The sequence below is a fragment of the Tachysurus fulvidraco genome, chromosome 6 (genome assembly GCF_022655615.1).
Source record: "Tachysurus fulvidraco isolate hzauxx_2018 chromosome 6, HZAU_PFXX_2.0, whole genome shotgun sequence".
NCBI lineage: Eukaryota > Metazoa > Chordata > Actinopteri > Siluriformes > Bagridae > Tachysurus > Tachysurus fulvidraco.
The window spans coordinates 19,453,760-19,477,107 of NC_062523.1; the positions used below are offsets into that span (position 1 = coordinate 19,453,760).

General features: G+C 36.9%; 1 long non-coding RNA gene across 3 annotated transcripts; it reads left to right on the forward strand.

Annotated features, from left to right (window-relative positions):
• The first annotated feature begins 6,745 nt into the window (after positions 1–6,745).
• Positions 6,746–22,624, forward strand: LOC113654435. Of its 3 annotated transcripts, none has more exons than XR_007140963.1 (4): positions 6,746–6,918; positions 11,372–11,527; positions 11,744–15,125; positions 22,133–22,624. It is a non-coding gene; the product is annotated as an uncharacterized LOC113654435 (long non-coding RNA). The 3 variants fall into 3 exon arrangements; XR_003443379.2 differs by having other exon boundaries at positions 6,748–6,918; positions 11,372–12,077; positions 12,358–15,125; positions 22,133–22,615; XR_007140964.1 differs by having other exon boundaries at positions 6,765–6,918; positions 11,372–12,077; positions 22,133–22,571.
• Positions 22,625–23,348: the final 724 nt, after the last annotated feature.

The following is a 23,348-nucleotide window of genomic DNA, read 5'->3' on the forward strand; positions in this document are numbered from 1 at the left end:
TAAAGAGCAGGTTTCATAGATCAGTACAGCTCATTTCACTTCACAGAAAATCAGTGCTGCTGTTCAGGATATGGTGCTGCCTGTAGGTACAGAAATGGGACTTGTATTATACATGTGGCTTGAGTGGTGCCAGGCTGTGTGGAGGCATTTTGAGCATGGTGTGCCATGAACAAGTGTGCTGTTCCAGCACTAGAAGATGGCTCCTGAGGCTATTGGAACACTCTGGCAATGCCAAAGAACTCCCTTTCTGCCAAGTAACACTGCTGCTGGCAATATCCTAGATCTATGCAGAAGAAACAACCCAACAACTTTATATGCATTCTCTTTTAGATATTCTTTTTCACATATACAAATGCATAATAAGTGGACACCAGCTCCTTCTTCACTGCCATCTCAGATCAATGGCATTACCTTACACACACACACACACACACACACACACACACACACACACACACACACACACACACACACACACACACACACACACACACACACACACTACTAATGACCTTCATAAACAGCCTGTTTAGTTAGCTGTCCAATGAATTTATTCCCTTGGCATCACTGGGTTTCCTTTGCTTGTGCTGTGTACAGACTCTTTCTTTCTTTCTTTCTTTCTTTCTTTCTTTCTTTCTTTCTTTCTTTCTTTCTTTCTTTCTTTCTTTCTTTCTTTCTTTCTTTCTTTCTGACTTGCTTTAAAAAAACAAGTGTGTGTGTGTGTGTGTGTGTGTGTGTGTGTGTGTGTGTGTGTGTGTGTGTGTGTGTGTGTGTGTGAGAGAGAGAGAGAGAGTGAGAGAGAGAGAGAGAGAGAGAGAGAGAGAGAGAGAGAGAGAGAGAGAGAGAGAGAGAGAGAGAGAGAGAGAGAGAGAGAGAGAGAGAAAGAGTGTGGGAGAGAGTAATTATACGAAATTATTATTTTGTGGAAATGCAATCAAAGCTTACACAAATACATATAATAAATAAGAAACACACAATAAATAAAAGGAACAAATGTAAAATAGACAAAAGAGAAGAATGATTATTTCCCCTGCATGAATACTGGGCCGTTCATTTAGCTATGACTCGGGAAATGGCATTTTATTTGCATGAATAGAGCAGATGTAAATTCTTTTGCATAATGTTGTTTAACTTTTTTTGGATTGAAATAAATTTGACTCTTACATTTAATGAACTACATTATTTTGCAATTATTACAATAAGTACAATAACATATAACAACAACAATATGTATGTTTGTATAGACATATGTGGCTGAGTCACTCGTCTTTAACCTCTAAAGGTGTGACAGATTGGATTGGGCAGTGACCCCTGACCTATTCAAAAGACCAACACATCCGTTCAGGTTACATCCCACTGACACTGATGAACCAGGAGGACAAATGCACTCACATACCTTCACACACATTCAATGTCAAATAACTGCCATTATTTATTCTTTTTATTCCCAAAGTTATCATGTTGGAAGATCTTGTTTGTCTGTAGGTTTGCTTTTGCAAATGTTATCTCACCTAACCAAACACTAACCCATGCTACAAACACAAACACATGGTGCATTGCAGAATTACAAGCATCCCGTTCATGGCTGTACCACACCCTGCAATAAGCTAGGTGTGTTTGATTCAGCCTCATGAAGAGAAAACAAAAATAGAGTCTAGATATGCATATGAAGCATATGAACATTATGAACGTAATGACTCCAAATATTGTCTGTTTTTCTGTCTGTCCTTTTTTTTATATATGCTGGGTCTGAACTTTCCAACAGCATAGTTTATACATTTATCAGGTTATTAATTCATGGTTGAAGTGTGTACTGTATGTCACACCTAGAGAGTGCAATATCCCCAGAGTTTAATTAAGTTTAGTGTTGATCATCTACAGAGGTCAATTTAGTCCATCTGAGCACAAAACACTGCTAAATTGAATACTACTGAACAGGCTATTGTGTGATGTGTAGTCAGAAAAAAAGAAGCATACAAGATCATGTAGCCTGGGTGTGAAACCACAATTCCACTTACTGTAAATCCCCCAAACACACAAACCCACGCATAAACATAAATACTATCACTAACACACAGCTACACTCACAGGATATCTTTGTGGCCTATTAACAAAACACCTATTTTTATATTTTTTATCAATTACAATCACAGTAACAACCCAGTGTAGATAACTGGAAAATATAATTGGTCTGGATATAACTAAGCATTCAGTCAGGCTGTAAATAATGCCTGACAACTAAAAGGGACTCAAATTTTAAGGTTTAATGCAGAGTCTGCAAACCTGTACCACAACATATCATCATGTTATCACAAGTCCCAATGTATAATAAATCGTTCAGGTTTACATTCAGTTTTGTGTATTCTCACCTGTATATACATAATTAATTTTTCTCTAATTATTTATTATAATTTTGTAATATTCACTTAGGTTACATACAGTATATGACTTGGTCGAGGACACTGGGCTGTGTATTTCACTTTCCTTTAAATAACAATATGTTCTTTTTAACATCCTGGATATAACGGCCTTGATATTATCTTTAGTAATCTAATGGGTAAAACTGGCCGAAGGACATTAAACAAAATGAGTGTTATATTGTCCCCTTACCATTCATTCATTCATTTTCTACCGTTTTTCGGAACTTATCGAGTCACGGGGAGCCTGTGCCTATCTCAGGCGTCATCGGGCATCAAGGCAGGATACCCCCTGGACGGAGTGCCAACCCATCGCATGGCACACACACTCTCATTCACTCACACACACACACTATGGACAATTTTCCAGAGATGCCAATCAACCTACCATGCATGTCTTTGGATCGGGGGAGGAAACCGGAGTACCCGGAGCAAACCCCTGAGGCACGAGGAGAACATGCAAACTCCACACACACAATGCAGAGGCAGGAATGAAACCCCCAACCCTGGAGGTGTGAGGCAAACGTGCTAACCACTAAGCCACCGTGCGCCCTCCCTTACTATTCACTTTTAGATAAACATCTGAATACCTGCACATTTATGTAATCTAATTATTCAGTCAGATGTCAGCAGCACAATGCATAAAATCATGCAGATACAGGTTGGGAGTTTCAATTAACGTTCACATCAAATATCAGAAAGGTGTAAAAAGTTTGTTTTCTGGAACTTTTGCATGGATTTCGGTACCACGTGGACTAGGTTGAGTACTTCAGAAACTGCTGATCTCCCATTTTCACACACAGCAGTCTGTAGTATTTATGCCAGTGCAAAAAAAAAAAAACTTAAAATAAAAAATACATTCTGTGTGTAGAGGGACTGCAGGCTGAAACATCTTTTAAATCACTTCAGAGGGGAATGACAAGACTGTTTTATGCATGCTTTTCTGCTCAACACAGCTGTAAGGAGTGATTATGAGTTACTATTTCCTTCCTGTATATATGTCAAAGGGTGTTATTTTATATGAATGACTGCAGCAGTGACTGTGGGAATGAAAACAAACCACATCAATTTTACCATATAAAATCACAAAGTTCCTGTTTGTTCATCTCTCTCTCTCTCTCTCTCTCTCTCTCTCTCTCTCTCTCTCTCTCTCTCTCTCTCTCTCTGACACACACACCTTCAAATGCCTGGAGGTAAACAGCATTTAGGGAAAGAGGGAAGGGTGGATAAGCTGGATAAGATGAAGGGATACATAAATCATGGCAGACAAGTATCTACTGAAAGATTTGAGAAAGATCATATAATCCCACTGTCCCAAATTAAACAAACTCTTTTGTTGAAGAACAATGATCAGGGACTTTTATGCATTTGCTGAAGGGTAGGAACAAGAGCAGGTAACAAGAGATAACAAATGAATCATGAATAATGGCCTAGTGCTGGCCCACACTTACTACTTTTATCTATCTCCTCATGTGAATGTGCCAGAGCTTAGCCATGATCTTGATGAAACAGTGTCTCATTCATGGTATGAATCAGAGCTTTGAATGTTAAAAAGTTTAATAAGATTAGTGGCATTTGTAAAAACCTTAGATGTGGTTAATAGACTTGTTATTGACATGCCTGTTTTTGATTTCTAACCCTATGAGTAGTTAAGAATGCATGAATCGTTCCAACAATGTCAGGATAAAGGTATATCCTTGATGATTCAATAAGTGAGAGCAGGTTTATGCTAGAGGGAATCTCCTGTCAGACAGATGAGTAATAAAATACCGGTAAGGCCATTAAAGTTCTCTTAACTAACATATTTTAGAGTGTTATTTAATGAGGAAATAAACAAGGACCTTCAGCATTAATAAGCCATATGTAATATTATTAAATCGAGTAAGTTAGCAAACACACCAACAGAAAGACTACTCTTTATTCAATCCAAGGCTAATTTAAATTAAAGCATCTTCCTAAATGTTGACATCTTAATGAAATCTGATGTAAATATTGGAACTTTTCATCTTTTGTGCCTCACAACAGCAAAAACAATTATGGTTGATTCATTTCAGAAACTGTGGACTTTTCCCTCTTTGTGGAATATCAGTATTGTGTATGTGACTTGGTGTATGACAACTTTTTCTTTTGTGAGTCAGTCTCCCTGAAGCAGGTGAAAAAGCACTGAGGCTATCCCATTACAGCAAAATGTGTTATAATAATTCCAGAACTGCACATGGTTTTAGTTTTATCTGACATTTCTGCAGAAGAACTTAGAATATACCCTGCAACCTAAAGTACATCCTACTGTAAAAGCCTCCATGCTCTGAAGAGGAAAACAAAACCGAGTCAATGTTGTAAGAATTTTGTAGGAACTTCAACAATTTGGGAAGAAAAAAATCTCTTTTGTGACTCTCTTTTATTGAATTTATATCAGTAATAAAATCAAAAGATAATGTAAATTTCTGTAAGAAAGTACCTGAAAAAAAAGATGATGGATTAAAATGGAATACAATACCCTTTCCAAATGGGTAATGATGGTGTCTACCAAACCACACCAGGAAAACATGAAAAGCTTTCTACATATAGAAAGGCAACACTGCTGAAAAGCGCTACCCTACTACAAACATCAGCGATGAAGCTGAATTAAAAGCTTTTAAGCAGTGGCAGAAACATATGTGCACACTGGAAATGTAATCATTTCAAATAGGGGTGGCATTAATATCTACTAATAATGAATGATGGCGCTGTAATCCAACTCATTGTGTAATGGTAATGGAGCAGGAGGCATTTTCCCTGAAAACAGGTTAGTCTCCATGGAAAGTATGATGTGTGTTTTGATAGGATTAGGAGAGACCTACGGAAAATGCTGCGACTGTGCGACCAGTTGAAATAAGTCTGGCACATCAGCTGACTATTCCTCCCTGGAGGTAACATTAGGACACGGTGAACCTGGGAGAAGAAGGTGCCTAGGAGCAGGCCCAGCATCCTGTGGTGAAACATAAGCACTGAAATACAACAAGCCAATGCTCAATGTCTTTATAGGCAAGTTACTTTCTCTATAAAGACTTCAATTTAGTCAGCTTCAGCTTTGCAATAGAGCTTATATATAGACAGAAGAAATATCCAGCATCCTGCTTTCTCTCCATCACGAATCGCAGCCCGGATCACACCTCTGAGACAGGAGTTCATTGAGAATGGGAGTGGGAGCTGGAGAGGAAGAAGGAGCAGCGCTGAGAACAGAGGCGTATGGATGAATGGGCGAGCAGACGCCCACGGCTGAGCGTGGGGGATTTGAGTGGACGTCACAGGAACAGAGTGTGTGTGGGATGAGAGAAGGAAGAGGAAAGTGGGCGATGGGTGGGCAGAGAGCCATCACAGCTTGCTTTGTATTCCGTCTCACTATCGTTGCTCGTTCTTTCCCTCCACCTGTCTGCACTCCCCTGCTCAGCTATTCCTACTGAATCTTATCTTTTTATTTTCTCATCTTTTTGTCATGGACAGCATGTTGGTACATTTTATTTCTTAAATTGTTCATTTGCTCATAATTTCTGTGTTTTGGGAGAACAAGTGGACACACACACACCCATGCATGTTCTCTGTCTGTGTGGAGCTGATAATGGCTAATCTCTTTTGTATGCTGAAGGTCTGCTATCAGATATAAAATGCATGAGGGCCTGCGTGCACCTCCTGTTGTGTCACTACCATCAGATGGTTGAGAATCCCTTGCTGAACCAAATGCTTTGGAGTAAAAAAAAAAAGGCAGCACAAGTCTGTGTAAGTGGCTGCTGAATATCTCAGCTAATAATTTCAAGTTAGCAGAAAGATTTCTGAACATTACAGATCTAGGAACTTTTGGTTCAAATAACAGTCAGATTTGTTCACAGAAATCTCTGATGATCTGCTGTAATAATGGTCCGCTTCAAGTAGATGCTCACACAATGCTTTAGACAAACTAATATTATGTTAAATGTTATAGGTTTTTTTTTTTTAGAACACTACAGGAACAATACTTTTTGGAGCATCATAGCCTAACCTTATTAGAAACCACTGAACACATAATAACAATGTTTCCATCACCAATTTTATTGAATGAAAATGTTTAAGTGTTCAGTAATGTAACTTTCAAACTTTCTAGCCCAAAGTAAAATACATCCCTGTTAAAAAGCACAGCATATTGAGGCTGCTTTGCAGCTTACTCTGCTATTTTCCAGTTAATCTTTGACCTTGTTTCCACTGCTGCCATTTCATTATCATCATCTTAGCCAAGGGAGTACATAGTTCAAAGAACAATTACCTGAAAAAGTAAACAAACACAGTGGGGCAACACACATGAGGTGGTGTAATCCCTGTGTGCACGTGTGTCTGCGTATGGTGGTATAAAGACACAATTCTAGGGCTGAACATCATGAGGCAGAAAACTTGAACCCTTCTTGAACAGTTGTTGGTGTAATGATATTTAACTTAGCACTAAGTTTAGATTGTTTTTCTTTCACATACGGATCAAACAGCGGTCTAACGGGTAAGTCCTGGGATCTAGCAAATGACCTCTGACCCACATATGTGAGTAAAGGGCCCAGTGGGACAGGATGCTACTACACATAGATACAGCTCTTAAGATATGGGGTCATGTAGAGAGCAAAACTTAAGGACTACCTATGAGGAAATGAACTGTAATGAAAAGTTAAGCCTCTTTGTTTTCCTTTCTTCATGGTTAATAGTTATGCTAAAGATACATGATTTTATTGTTTGGAAAGGCTTCATAGTAATAATGAAATCACAAAAGGAATGTTTTTTCTCCTAATATATTCCCACTGTTCATTTGAGACTGTATAATTCCTAATCTTTAGGGTTTTTTCCCAATGGTTTGTAGAAATATTTGATGTACTGTATATTGTCAGAGATAATGCTAATAATAAATATATACATATGTAACTGTGGTTCTACAACTAGGATGATGGCTGCCAGGCCAATTTCACTAGTTGAGTAGTTGCTATAAAGAATAAAAAAATTGTCTCTTTGTGACCCTGACATCATGAGGATGGTACTGTATACTGTAAATGTTCTTGTTTACCTCTGGCTGTTCTCATCTATCCGGATAACTAAGGTGTCCTGGAGGTCCTTTATATTGTCATTGAAGCATTTTTACATATGTAACTTTCTGTTTAACTTCTTTATGTTCCATGCACAGTTCCTTGGAAACTAGCAAAGACAGCATATCAAAGCGTATCCTAACAAGTCCTGGCAGTGCACCCACCAGGCAATAACACACAGTACTCCTAATGCTGATGTCTCCCTTTTTTTTTTTTTTTTTAACAAAAACAAGTGCTCAATGTGTGCATGTTGTTCTCTATTAAGTAAGACAATCATTTAAACACACCAGAGAGGATGTGATGCAAAACGCTCCAAAACGTGGCAAAACTCAATGCTGAGTTCCATATTGGTGCTAAACAAATGTCTGTAAGCAGTATTTCTCATAGGGCTGTAAAGCAAGCTAATGCATACAATGAATGACTTTTAATGGAAAATTAATTAAATATCTTGCAAGGAATTAAGCTAGCTGATCTAACTTATGCCTATTTTAACTGCTGGATTTCTTGAACATTTGTGGTCATTTTTACCTGATTACAATGAAGGTATAGAGATAAGACCCCTGTCTCACCCTTTCACTGAGTTGCAGATGGGAAAACCTGCCAACACTTGACTGATGTGTCCCAGGATGCGTACTACATAATTCTGTCCACATGCTTTTGCAGTTTCTGACAACCATTATTACATCTAAAATTAACCTGGCTCCTGAAATTGCCTATTCAAGCACTAGGGACAGCTAGTGCTAAGTGTTACCAGTCGTGTGAGCAAGAGAAACTTGCCTTCTTATATGAGTTATGAGAAATGTAATGAATAGCCAGAATGCTGAATATTACAATACCACAAAGGTCATCCCAAGTGTTAAACAATTATTTAACACTGCAGATTTAACATTATAAGTTTAACAAAAAATTATTAGTTTAGTGATTTTCTCAACCCCTGACATTAAAAAAATATATTTTAATGACCAAATTTATGCTAAATAAAGCTTATTACTAAGGTTGTATATATCAGAATTTTCTATTCATAAAACCAGATATTAGTGCCCCTGATGATATTTAGCCATTTTCCCCCGGCCCCCACCTTCTATGTGTGAGATAAATGTTTTAACAGGCTTGGATATTTTGATTTGTTTTCTGATGTAACCGTTCTTAAACAGCAAAAAATGAAATAAATTACCTAATAGATCACACTGTTCTTCTTTATCTTTTCCATAAGGGCCAGTGTGGGTGCAGGTTTTTATATAAATCAAGCAGGAACCACACCAGAATCCACTTGTTTAATCATCTGACCTTAGCATTCAGTAGACTCAGGTGTAGCTTGATGTTGTACAGAATGAACATACAGGACGGTGCATTTGTTGAAATGTGGTCAGCAGGTTTCTGGCTGTACTAGTTAACTTGAGTGTCATGTAGTCCTGATGTATCCTGAGACTGAGATTAAGAGGCAAGCATGGATGATGATAGTCTCAGTTGTTGCCAAACTGAGCTTAATCTGTAGAGATTAATCAAAAGCTAATACTCTCATTTCACATACTTACCAGTCTACTTGATCTTACTTTTTTGTATTATATGTTAGCTTTTACTGGATTTCATGCTACATTATGCCAGTTAAAACCAGCAGTGCACAAACTGATAAGGTTTAAATCAACCCAGATTTAGTAATCACTCTAGTAATCACACTAGACATTAAATCACCCAAGCTGCCATGTCATCACTCAGCTTCTACCAAGTTCTCCTGCTTCATTACAGAAACGTCTTTAAGGCAGTCCCATTACGCAGTGCAACAGCCATGCATGGCCTACTGATTAGCACTGAAAACTCTGTCTGAATCATACTGCTTTTACACGCAATCCACAGACCCACGTTGCTCAGGATATTGTACTGAATTAAGTTAATGCAGTGAGTAGTGCTGATAAAGATAATGTAGCTTGAAACATATGTTTGTAGGCCTTCACTTTTGAATCTTCTTGATATTGTTTGGACATTCATTATTGATAGAGCAATCCATCAAGCCATTCACAAACACCAACAATTAGATCAAGTCCATTTGTCAGCCTTACACTCTTGTCTATGTACAATGACTGATTTTGATAGCCTTTTTTTGAGCATAAAGCGAGAAAATAAAACATGCTGGATGCTGGAGGTGGGTAGGTTAATTTGCATAAGTGTTTATTTCAATAGTCCTTTACAGAGCATTACACTCCTTTATCTTCTTATCCCTCCACTTCTGTCATCCAATGTAAAGCCTTGCCCAACCTCTGACCTTGAGCTAAAGGCTAACAGAATGGAAAATATCAACAAAGACGGAAGCATTCAAGAGTAGTTGACAGTGGAAAGATAAATGTGCTCTGAGAGAGAGAGAGAGAGAGAGAGAGAGAGAGAGAGAGAGAGAGAGAGAGAGAGAGAGAGAGAGAGAGAGAGAGAGAGAGAGAAAGAAACAGAGACTGAGCATTTCAGACATGATCCAACTTTTCTCAAATCCCTCTCTCTCTGAATGCTTGAGTCAGGAATATAGGTATGCAATTTATTAGCAAGCTTAAAGCCCATTATTTCTAATTGTGGGTTATATTGAGCCAGGGAGACAAATCCAATAAGGCTGCAGAAGCTAAAGGTATACAAAGGGATCACCTCAATGGCTATATAATCATTAGCATTGTTTCTGTAGCTGGGTGTCTGCAGGGTGTCTGCAGGGGAAACGCCCCGAATGCAATGATTAGTGCTTAAAAAAAATGGATGTGAAAGAATCCATGTCACTGTGAAGCTGCAGGGCATATATTCATGCTCTGTATCAAATGTGGAGCCCTGAACTAGGACAGTTGCTCTTTCTTGACTGAGTAGGATTTTTAAGTTTGATCCTTATGTGTAAGTACAGTATGTAATTATCTCTGCTATTGCATCCTTAGAGGATTTCAATTGTCTCAGAAGGACCTAGTCAGAATGTTTTAAAAGATGCTCAATCAATGTTTTGAGACATGATGAGCTATATATGGAGAAAAAGGTTTGCCCTATCCAGTAAATAGTGCACTATTTTGCGAGTTTATGTAGCGGTGTCTTTAAGGTGCACATAGTGTGTTTAAGAAATCACACAGTGTAAAACATAGTCCTAATAAAATGAAGAGCACATCCCAATGCCATGTGGTTTTAGATTACAGTTAACCTCCTGTGAATTTAAATAAAAATGTTGTTGCTTCAGATATCAGGTTGGTATGAGAAGCAATGGTAATTTTTTTAGCGATTTGAACAAAAAGATTTATTGATTCTAGCAAGTAAATTTGTACAATTTAACATAAAATTTTAATCCATCTGTTCACTATTTATTGGTGACTTTCTGTCACATTTTGTGCTGCTATCTAAGTCAGTGGTATTTTCCACCAATATGAAGATGCCTGAAATTAAATGTATTCTGTTATGATAATACAGCTGTTTTTAATTATGTGACTGGTAAATTAATTAACATATACTCCCACTGTTTACCTTTTTCAGGGTTTATTTTTTAGGTAGGCATGGAGCTTGACATATTGCTTGCAATTATACAAAGACTAAAACAAAAAGTTACCTCTTTCTTCTTGTTTTATGACCTGATTAGTCATAAACATGAGATAATATTATTCATTTGCATGATTACATGTGAGTGGTTTGAAATAATGTGGGCTAGACTATGTGTTACATTTATATTTGAATTTAATGAAAAAGATCCAAGGTTGATTATGTCTTTACGAATACATTTAATAGTGTGCTTACTGTTTAATGTATTGTATATGTGGTATATAATTCTATCTGCAAATCTGCAACTATCACAATTATGGTAGGATCATTTGTTCATTCATTCATTTGTTTGGTTATTCATTCATTTATTCATTTTCAGTAATTATGTTTCCTTGTCAGGGTCTGGAGCCTATCCTAGGAACGCCAGGTACAAGGCAGAAATACACGCCATGATAGGATGTCAGTCCATGTCAGGACACCATGCACAGACACATTTGCATATTCATCCACACCTTGGGGCAATTTAGCAAAGCAAACTCATAAAATCCCTGGGAGGTGGGCACTTCTTTCCAATTACTAAGCTGCTTAAACATGCTATACCCAGTTTTCTTTTGTTGTTGTTGTTGATGTGGAAGAGCTTGAATGAATTTTCCATACACTAACTATGTGTGTGTGTGTGTGTGTGTGTGTGTGTGTGTGTGTGTGTGTGTGTGTGTGTGTGTGTGTGTGTGTGTGTGTGTGTATGCGCATATATATCCTTGTGTGCACAAGTGTGTGTATTTGCAGGTGGCTGGAAATGTATATGCTTGTGTTTGTGAGTGTATTTGTGTGTGTATTTGCAGGTGGCTGGGGGTGTTTATAGTTTCGTGTGTATGTGTGGGTGTCTGATGCTGCAGGGTGAAATGGTAGGGGCTGGAAGATTCCAAGGCCAGGTCAGAAAGTCAAGGTGATGGCACGTCACTGCCCTCAAGGCAGAATGTCTGTTTACTACATAAATCAGTCAAAGGGTGACCACACACAAAAAATATTCTATCTCTATATTCTTCGACACAATACTTTGGACAGACATTTGGACAGAGTCTGCATATAAAAGACCAATATTCAGGTAAGAATTATTTCCTCTTCTGTATATACAGTATATCCATGAACATAAATATTATGCTGAATCAAATCTTTCATTGTCAGTCTAAACACAGAAGCTAATAATCTAAATTTTATGGGTGTAATTAGCAAATGATCACAAGATGGTGTATTAATAAGCCCAATCCATCTTGTTTAGAATCCAGTTTGTGATTATTTGATAAAAATCCAAGTGGGAATTGACTGCTGGCTAATGTGTTATGAATTTTGTTTGTTTGTTTGTTTGTTTGTTTGTTTGTGTTTAGGATTGAGAGCAGTGCAGAGTGCTGGACCTAAGGGTCTTTAAAACTTTAATTTGTTTTGTTGTTACAGACTGTATTTGGCTGTATAGATCAGATGCACAGTGTTTCAGTCACTGCAGAGCTCACAAACATTAAACCAAGCACATTCGATTTTCAGCCAAACTGTCTGTTATACCTGGTCACAAAAAGCCATCAAACACCCAATTAGGACAAATCTTTTTCTCTTTTCTAAAGCCACGAGAAGAAAAAAGAAAAACCAAGATGACTGGAAGAAGATATTCTGTTGCCTGTAGTGACAGTTTTCAGCTGTCAGTAAAATTTCAAAAAAATTTTTGCTTTTAAAGCATCCAAAACATTTTAAAAGTACAGCAAATTTTAATTGTTTACTTACCTATAAATCTCAAACAATTTCATGAACATAATATTGGAGTACTAGTTTCTTAGTTTTACATTTTTCAGCCCTAGTAATGATCTCCATCCTTATGAGAACAGAACATGGTGGCACTTGAACCAGGAAGCAAACGGTGGTACAGAACCCATGTAGGAACCTACCTGCAGGAGGCGGTGTGAATTTGGTTGCACTGGAACTAGTGATTCTGGACACAGCTCATATTCTGGTGTGCAGTTGTTCAGGAAGTAAAGTAACCTGCATGTGGATTTTAGCCAATTTTGACATCATTAGTTTTCACAACACAAACATTAGCACCGAAATAATAAAATAAACAAAAACTATGGTACGTTGTGTTGTGTTCTCCATTCACATTTTTGAGATAATGTAGGATAAAAATAAATGCAACAAGGATTAATAGATTCAATTGAGTCTAAAATAACCTCTTTAGCTGAAAAGGTAATGTGCCAAGAAAGACTTGTAACTTTCAAAAAAGAAAACAACACATTGATAGATATTTGATAGATTATAAACCAGTCTAGTAAAAGTGCTGGAAGTTACTAAGGATAAACCACCAAAAAAATAAAAAAATGAAATACAAATCTGCCTTTCTTACCTACCCTCAAATATCATGCAAATAAGCCATTTCAATAAATGTGCTGTTAAGGAAAGTCTGTCTGCCTAAAGATGGTAAGCTGAGTTTCCTCATGCACTGAGTATTAGGCTTTGATCAAGTTGCAGCAAAACAGAGTAGATGAACGATATAAATACCAGCTGTCATATTATCCATGTTGCGCACACACACACATTGCTGATTACACTGTAGACATGGCAGACATTTGTAATGTCTGAATGTTAATTAGAAAAATATGGGAAATTTAATCAACAGAAAAAAACACTGAAGTAATTCGGCACTGATGTCTGAGCGAAGAATGAAGCAAAAGAGTGAAGAGAGATGAGACTGTAAAGAATGATATGGATGATGATGATGAGAAGATTAGATATTTTCCATCTTGAGCTGATAATTGTTTGATAAAGTGAGACTAATGTCATTTTTTTATAAGAAATTAGGTTTCATATGTGAAGGTAGGTGGGGTATATACTCGCAAAAAGACTGTCATCTTAAAATAATATTAAATCAGGCAATGATAAATCTAACTGAAATAATGTAGAGAAGACAGCAATGTTATTGAGGACTCAGTTTAATCTAGTTTATAATGTAAACATAACCATTTAGGCCAATCTTTAAATTCATTTTTAAATCAAATAAAGAGGATTATTATGGAACGTGGAATATTATGTCTAATATAATATATTAAAAGAAATGGTGGAATATTTAAATTCCAAAAGTTAAAAAAATTAAATCTTAAATTCAAATCTTAAAAAGAGAGGAAATTGCATTTAATAGCTACATTTCAGAAGCTATTAAATGCAATTTTCCTCTATTTTTAAGCTTTTAAAATGTTTAAACTTAATTTCTGCTTGAAACCCATTTCTCTGTTTACAATATTGACAGATAATGTCAGATCACAGATTTCTTGCTACTGAGGTTGCCCAGGATTTTTGCTGTAGAAATCAGTGACATATTGCTTTATAGAATATATGGTTTCTGTCTTTTTGTATTTTAAAGATTAAATAAGTTTCAAAAGTGTTGTGGTTTAAAATAAACAGGCTGGGAGATTCAATGTTAGATTAGTCCCACACAGTGGTGGAAAGCCACCACCATGACTGTGAATTGTAGCAATCAGCTCCTGTGAGATAACATCTTGGCTGTTAAATGTGATGCTTTAAACAACATAAGCATCAAATCAGTATGTAAAAGTAGAAAGGTCAACTTTTAACTGTGTGGGTTTTCCCAGGCCATCATATAATATAAATATAACTCTTATCTGTTGGGCCAAGGGACCACTTCTGGCTGATTGTAATACAGTGTTTTTTTGGTTTAGGCTGATTGGAAGATCTTTCTTCCAGTTCTAAACGTTAACTGAAATAACAGAAAAGTGTGAGTTAGTCAGAGAGAGGCATCCAAACTTGTTTTGATGCTCCCTGCTGTTTGCATGTATTGCAGTGATTGTGGCAGGCACATGGTGAACTGCATGATGTGTCTGTGGTCGGCTTTGGGCTCAGGCATGTGGGCTGCTCTGTTTTAGTGACTTGAGCTGCTGGGTTTTCTTTGATTGGTGCACTTGATCTGGTATGGGATAATGATGTTGTGTTTGGCCTGGCTGTTATGGGCTGTTTGGGTTCCATGGGGACAGCCATGCCTGTTCAGACACGTTGCCCTGCTGATATCAGCTCTGGGGCTGTTTATGGCTGATCCAGGCTCAACATGCTGGAAGGAGGTCCAAATCATCTCATAACTCCTCATCTTTTATAAAGAAAGGTAAATCTTATGTTTGGAGTGAGACTTATGTGAAACTTATTACAATAATACATAGCATATTATTGACTACAGTACATGGACTAAAGAAACTGAGTAACAATGGTGTACTAGAACTCTCTTCCTGTTTCTAGAAAAAAGCAAAATGAAATAAATGAAATGAATAAAGAAAACCCAAATTAAAAACTGGATCTATTGGATCGAATTAAAAATCTGAGCTATTCTGGGGCTGCTGAGCTTTATGGGAGTAATATAAGCAGTAAAAAGACTCAGCATTCAGCTTGGCTCTGCTGACTGTAGCAAAGCACTGTGCTTAGGCTGCAATCACACACTCAGCTCAGAGTGTCAATCACACACTTATCTAAATCTGCACAGAAGCACACAAGCCATTCTGGACTATTTTTCTCAGGATGTAATCTGAGCATGTGAGCGTCTCAGTATGTAAAGTAGAATCCATAATGTATGTAATTATATGTAAAATGTATGTGACAGGATTTGGTTGAATTGCTGACAAAGCTTTTAGTGGTGGTTTATTAGAGCACAATGCTGAGGCCACAGAAGGTCCAGACAGAGTGCTGTGAGTGATGGCTGATGGCTCAAGACTCTGTAATTCAGCATGCAGTGCACTGAACACTCCTGTGCCTGTGTTGATGGTGCTTAAGATGCTTTAGGTTCAAAAGAATTATTCTTTATAAGATGAGAGGTGAAAGGATTCAACTGTTCCCACAATCAGAAGAGCATGACAGAGGAGAACTCATGTCTTAACAACAGAGCAAGTTAGAACCCCCACCCCACTTTCTCTTCAAAACACACTTAAAAACAAAAAAAGAAATGAGAGAGAGAGAGATTATGTATGGTGTCTTGTTTCTCCTCTCTCTTCTAATGTGCATGGACTTGCTCAGAGTGCAATACTGTGCAAATGACTGCTACTGAAACACATCAGGTACGTCAGGTATTTTTTTGACAGATGAAACAAAAATGTAGATTTCCCACTTATTTAATTATACCTAAATTCTGAAAGTAAAATGTTACCATCACAGTTTGATACTCCTGGCCTGCTCTTCTTTTATTTCAGCATTCTGACAGTATCGCTTTTACATTTAGGCCCTTTGTGCTCTGCGTGCACACACACTATGAACAAGACAATCTAGCTCAGAAGTCTGCAAATCCATGGGGCTTTAATGTACTGTACCTTAAAAGAGCAACAAAACAGTAAGAATTAAAGAGCTGGAGAGATAAAATGATGTGATATTCGACTTGTAAGAATCCAGAGAGCAGATTTTACAAAAAAGTCACATTGTTCCTTTCCATAAGAGTGCCTGAAATGATGGCACTTGTGCCTACCATATGACCTGTGTGCCATTCATTCCTCTCCTGTCCTAATCATATCCCAGCAAAGAACAATGTCACTTAAAGCAAACAAAACTAGATGATCCACTGTTAGAGCATGACCTCCAGGTCATGACTACACTTTGGTCATGACAAAAACAAAGTGATCTACACTCAGGTCATGATCATGTTGTGCTCTGGCCTCTGTGTTTTTCTTTTGATCTTGTCATTCTGTCACATGCTGATTTTGTAAAAACAAAGGTTTGTAAGTTAAAATTAGTTCCAAATTCACATAACTAATTGTTCTACTATATTGTCAATATTTTCAGTTTAGACCTGATGTTGTTCTGCAGGTGTCCACAATTGTACAGGATGTCGCTTTACAATTTCCTTTACCGTAACTGAGGATCTAGCATGATAACTCTATTGTCAACCCTGATGTCAATCCTAATGAATACCTTTGCGATGAACTGGAATGCTGACTTAACCCAAGGCCTCCTCATCCAAAATCGGTGTCTGATCTAACTAATGTTCGTACAGGCTGAATGAACACAAATCCCCACAGCCTTGCTCCAACGTCTAGTGGAAACTCTTTCCTGAACAGTGGCAGTTACTATAACAGCAAAGGGAAAAAATCTGTGATGTACAACATGTGATGTACAAATAGCATATGTGATTGTGATGATCAGGTGTCTACAAACAATTAGTCATATAGTGTGTCTTTGGAACTTCTCTGTGTCTGTGCTTAACAAACACTTTTCCAAATCTTGCCAAAGGCTTCTTATTATGTAGTGTAATGTGAATTTTAATATCATTCGGCCCAAACGTGGCACAGACCCGACATAAAATTCACATCGATCAAACTAAATTAGCAAAGAATTATGGTTAATTAAACGAGTAATGACTACAACCAGACAAGCTTAAATTTCAAACAGGTAAACATAAAACCGCTTACATACATACTACATAAAAATAAAACTTCATAATACTGTAGGTTTCATGGTGGTAAGAAGGAAGTGTTGTTGTTTCAAAGCCACAGGATCCGAAGTTTGTTCCTGAGCTCAAGTTACAGTGTATGTATGTGTGTATGTTGTCCTAATGTCTGTGTGGATTTTTCTCCAGGTTCTCAGGTTTCCTTCTACCTTCAATAACAAGGTGGTAGCTTAACTGGATGTTTTAAATTGCCCTTAGCTATGAATGAGTGTGGGAATGTGTGTGGACAGTGCATCATATCATTATATATCATCATATCATTACTTGCACACCGATAGAAAGCCCAGCTCATAAATACACAACATAGAAAACAACCTTCAGAACACTGAGCGTAGTGCTGAGAGCTTTTTTTAAACATCACATGTTAAAAGGTGGCAAAGAAACAATATTCCATCTTAAATTTATCCTAGAATTTCTGCTATAAAAATAAGCAGAAGGCACCTGTGTGATTTGTAGAACTTTAGGGCTTGTGTCACAAGATATGTTTTGTCGGTTTGCTAGCTAGTTTTGGCTTGTTTGTTTTTTCGGTACTGTTTAGTTCCGGTTGTATTGGTTTATGGTGGCTTAGGTTTTTACAAAGGGGATTTTTTTCACTGTAACTACTGATCCTATAAAGCTAACTTGTTCCAGGGCAGGTTCAAGATCAGGAAATACTTGGAAATAGTTTGACCATTCCTTGAAAATGTATAAATTTTGGACTACAAATCATAAAAAAGGTTCACATCACACATCAAACTTGGAGATTTGAGATTGATGTTCTGTTTCTCCCATTATGTTTTATAGCAGTGATATAGAATTTAAGCAGAGGGAATTTTGTTTCTTTTCCACCTGTTAGAGTATGGTATTGAAAAATATTGCTAGGCTCATTGTTCTGAAATCTGAAGGTTTTTTCTATGTGGTACGTTTATGGGATTAATAATATGATTAATGAGTATATGAACAAAAACAATATATGTATACATATATATTCTACATACATATACATATTTACATATGCACACACACACACACACACACACACACACACACACACACACACACACACACACACACACACACACACACACACACACACACACACACACACACACATGTGAAAGTAACAGTGAGATCAAAATGAAGGGCTGATTAAGGGGCAGCTCCTCAATCTCATCACCACTCTATTTAAATCAACACCCATACATCAGAGAGAGAGAGAGAGAGAGAGAGAGAGAGAGAGAGAGAGAGAGAGAGAGAGAGAGAGAGAGAGAGAGAGAGAGAGAGAGAGAGAGAGTAGCCATGAGTATTAGGTTTAGCAATAGGCTACCACATGTACACATTTAATTGTATTTCTTTGAATATAAGAAGCTTTCCGGATATCCTCAGTAAAAGTGGTGGGGTTTCGCACGTGACTTATCTACATATTGGTATTGAATGCACACTTTTATTAACTTTGAGTTGTTCTCAAATTTATTAAAGACTTTTCGACAGAGAGAGCAGCTCAATAGAATTCACCACTTAATTCATATCCATGAAATGAATATTACTGCAGGGCTACAACAGCAAAACGCAGAGTAATTGTGGCAATGCTGCAGTCAAGCATCATGTATGTACAGAAAAATCTCTTTCTCTTTCTCTCTCTCTCACACACACATACACACACACACATACACACACAAACGCACATCTGGAATCCTGTCTTGTGTTGCTATAGTTATATATACTTCTAAACATAACCTCAGAAAGCTAAATGAAGATATTTTTTACATCTTATCTCTGTATACATCACAAAGCACAGTCAGGCTTCCATATCTGACACTGATTATATAAACATGCAGTCAATTATTCAAAGAAGAAAGAAAGAAATCACATAGAAGTTCACTGGGGGAAAACATGTCAGAAAAATAACAATTTTATAACTAATTCACTATTCTCACTGCTCTCAGTCCATAACACAAATTTCACCTTTCTCTATCCTGTCATCTATGTACCTCAGCAGGGTTTCTACCCCCTGCTCAACCTTAAACAACCCCCAAGACTCACAGCTGCCCCAAGGGTCTGATGATGATTTATGTCATTTTTAATTGAACTACTCTCAGCCAAAATCTGTGTATAGAAAAAAATATACAGAGACATATTGCCCTTATCAATCCCAAACAGACATATGGCTTCTGCAACTCATTCCCTAGGTTGCACCATTTATCCTGTAGTGTATGAAACAGATTAATATGGCAGTAGTAGTTCTGGCCTAAACACTTAAATTCAAATATATGTAAATTGGCTCAAAGATAAGGTCACTTCTGCTTATATGGGGTGTGGAGGTCTCTAGCTGCTCCAGAGCTACAGATATATGCACCCCACTTTGGATGGGGAAAAAAAGAAATCTGTGAAAAATATTGTTTAGAAGCTGCAAGTTGAAATCACAGACAATTTCATAATAAACTTGCAGCATTTTATTCCTTGTGTCTACATTTATTGTCTAGTTTATTGGGCACAGCTAGAATATACAGAGGGTCACTTTGTACATATTAAATTCTGTATAATGCTACTAGCTTGGTTGATAAAAATATAATGTCAATTTGAAAATTAAAGTACACTACAGGAACTGTATGCAACGCATGTCTGCAACTAAAAAATAATCTGGGTGTTATTTTATAGTAACTTCGGACATGAAATGTTATGTGCATGATGTTCTTGAAGCTAAACATCCCAGCAAGCATTATGCTTATCTTGCAATGTACTGCAAACCCTCTCAATGCTACGTTATTTCCACAATGCACAGTGTCTAAGAGAAATCTACTGAATACACAGGCCAAACATACAATTATGGTAACATGGTAACCATGGTATTGCTAATTGGCAGATTTGGGCTTGTTGTTGTTAGGCTGCTGTTTACAGCATAATCATATGTCTTGCTTGTCATCTCTGTTATCACTCTTTATACAAGAGAATACAAGGAGGGCCACTGAGACACTTTTGTGTTGCTGATAGGCCTTGTTAACCCGCATGATTGTTCCCAGTGGAGACTAAAATATATAATAAAGCAAGATCCGTCCATTAACTTCCCTAGTTGTGCACTTAAAGCAAAAAAGGGCCAGAGACTGTGTGGCCTGAGTCGACCACTCTTCCATTCCCAACAGCCTTGTCAGACTGATTCAGTGTCCTGCTTCTCACCCCAGCTCAGGATCTGATAACTTTCATACTGATGCTGTAGGCTTTCCTGCACCAACAGAGTCAACGGCTCTCACACAGTGCACGAGAAATTAAATTGACCTCAGTTTAATTAGTAAGAAAGTGAGCCAGGACCAGGCTGATGACAAAAATCAGTGACTAGACTTAAAATATTGTGGAGTAGTCTCAAAATAAAGTATTTCCTCAGGGGCTGTTGGTGCAAAAAAATATAACCTTTAGATTAATATACAGTACACCACACAATTGTTACTGAATCTATACATTTTATTTGTCAAAAAATAAATAAAGAAATCAAGTATTTCTTAAAGCTATTTCCAATTCAAAGGAAAATGAGAATCTGATCATTTTAATCACAACATTAGAAGAAGAAGAGTTCTTCTGTGATTTCATATGAACAACACAAAAGGCATAGGAATGTTGAAGTTTTTTGAAAAGCACCTGACAGTTTGTCAGAAGGCCAGACTTGCACACACAGGTTAAATATTCAGCATTCCTTAACATGTTGAGAGCCTATCTGTTTCATTATAGAGATACAAAATCGAAAGAGGAGCAGACTGTGAGCTTCTGTAAAATCCAGTCATGGTTCATTTACCAACATTACATAGAACTAGACAATGTGTATACATCAAGATAAAGTGGGGAGGTATGCATTGTATGAAGTAAAGCTTACTCTAAAACATGAAGGCCAGCTCACATGCTCTTCAGTTAAAGTATAGTCTAAAGTTATTTAGTTGTACTTAAATGGCATCACACCATTAGTCCTTTAAACAACATTAAAATCTCCAAATTCTTTGTACTTAAAAAAATACATAACATTTTTAATTTTTCACACTAACATTTACATTTACTCATTTCACAAATGCTGTTTTTTTACTCATTTTTGTAGAAACAAAACCTCTACCTAAGGCATGGCTTCTGCCCTGTTCCTCAGGAGTTTTCTCCAGGTACTCCCATTTCTTCCAATAATCCAAAGTCCTCCCGTTTTGAGGGCACGCATGCTTGCGTGCATGTGTGTGTGCGTGTGTGTTTGTGTGCTTAGTTATACCCTGGCATCCTGTCCAGGAAGGGGAAAAAAGGTCTTTGGAGGTTGAATACAATCACTCAATCTATCAGTCAATCTATCAGTCAATCAGTCAATCAATCAATCAATCAATCAATCAATCAATCAATCAATCAATCAATCAATCAATCAATCAATCAATCAATCAATTATTTATATAGCACCTTACAGGACTTACAGGAAGTTGAGCCAAAGTGCTTCACAGCATTAGAAAATGTAATAATAAATAAATAAAATAAATAAAAAAATAATAGCAGTTACAATAAAATGGCAAAAAAAAAAAAACAAAACCAATAAAATTAATATAAACCAAAACCCATAAATAACTGAGTTTTAAGTTTTCCTTTAAACAAAGGCAGGTCAGCAATAGCAAGTAACTCAGAGGGGAATACAGGTTATTGCTCAAAAACAAGAAACCTTTTATAAATAATAACTTGTTCACATTTATTTTTCCTAGATTGATTTTTGCTAGATCATCAAATATGTCATCAATCCTCATCCTCCTTGACTGTTCAGCAGCATTTGACACAATTAACCACATGACTGTTGACAGCATGGCATCAGTTTGCTTCCTACTCGGAGGGTTGGTCATATCAAGCGACCTGGAGAAGAACCACATCTGCTCCATGCAGACTCTCCGCTGATGTCCCACAAGGCTCAGTATTTGGACCTCTTCTGTTTTTTTCTCTACACCTGAGCTCTTGGAGATATGTAGGTCAAATCCTCACATGGGTTTTCATACCACTGCTATGCAGATTATACTCAACTCAATCTTTTCTTCTGGTGTCCAAAAAATTGAGCAGCTGAATACCTACCTATTTCTCAAGCTCTTAAAATGAGCACTTTAATTTTAAAAAAGGCTGTTTTGTTGTGTGCCTTTCTATACTGTATATATATATATATATATATTCCGTATGTATGTATGTATGTATGTATGTATGTATGTATCCATTATCAGGATGTACATAAAGACTTAAATGCTTGTGGATATGTGAATTTACCAAATGTAGTAAATAAAAATTTACCAATAGATCAGAAAATGTACTTCCTTAGATATGTTTTACACAGCGTTTCCTTCTTAAGGTCCTTAAGTGTTAAGCTTAAAATGATCTAAGAACTTCAGTTAAACCTGTGGCTAGCTAATATGATACAAGGTAAAACAGACACTGTGGTGATAAAGCCATTACATGGTTTATTAAAATTTCATGAATACATGGATAATTATGCTGCCAACCACTAAGTACTATCTAGGTCAACTGAACACTGATATTTGTTTCAACAGATATACAGTAATGTAATTTAATAATGTGCCACTTTTGTCTAATTGACAGTAATGTAGCCTATAATGTAAGTGTCTTATCAACAGAACTCTAAACACATCTCTGCCAACTAAAATTCATAATTAACAGCACAACAGAGAAAAATAATACACTTCATTATATTATCTTCATTTAAAATTAGCATGAAAATATTCTATTCAAAAATTCATTCATTCATTGAACCTCATCAGAAATTAGATAAAGTACAATTTTATTGGACACCTAACCAAAACAACTGAGACTTATGGCATAATTAATAAAAATATTAAACTGTTACATCAATGTATAAGGCAACATCAGCATAAAAAAATTCTTTGCCTCATTTGTCACATCATCATCTAATCTCACATCACA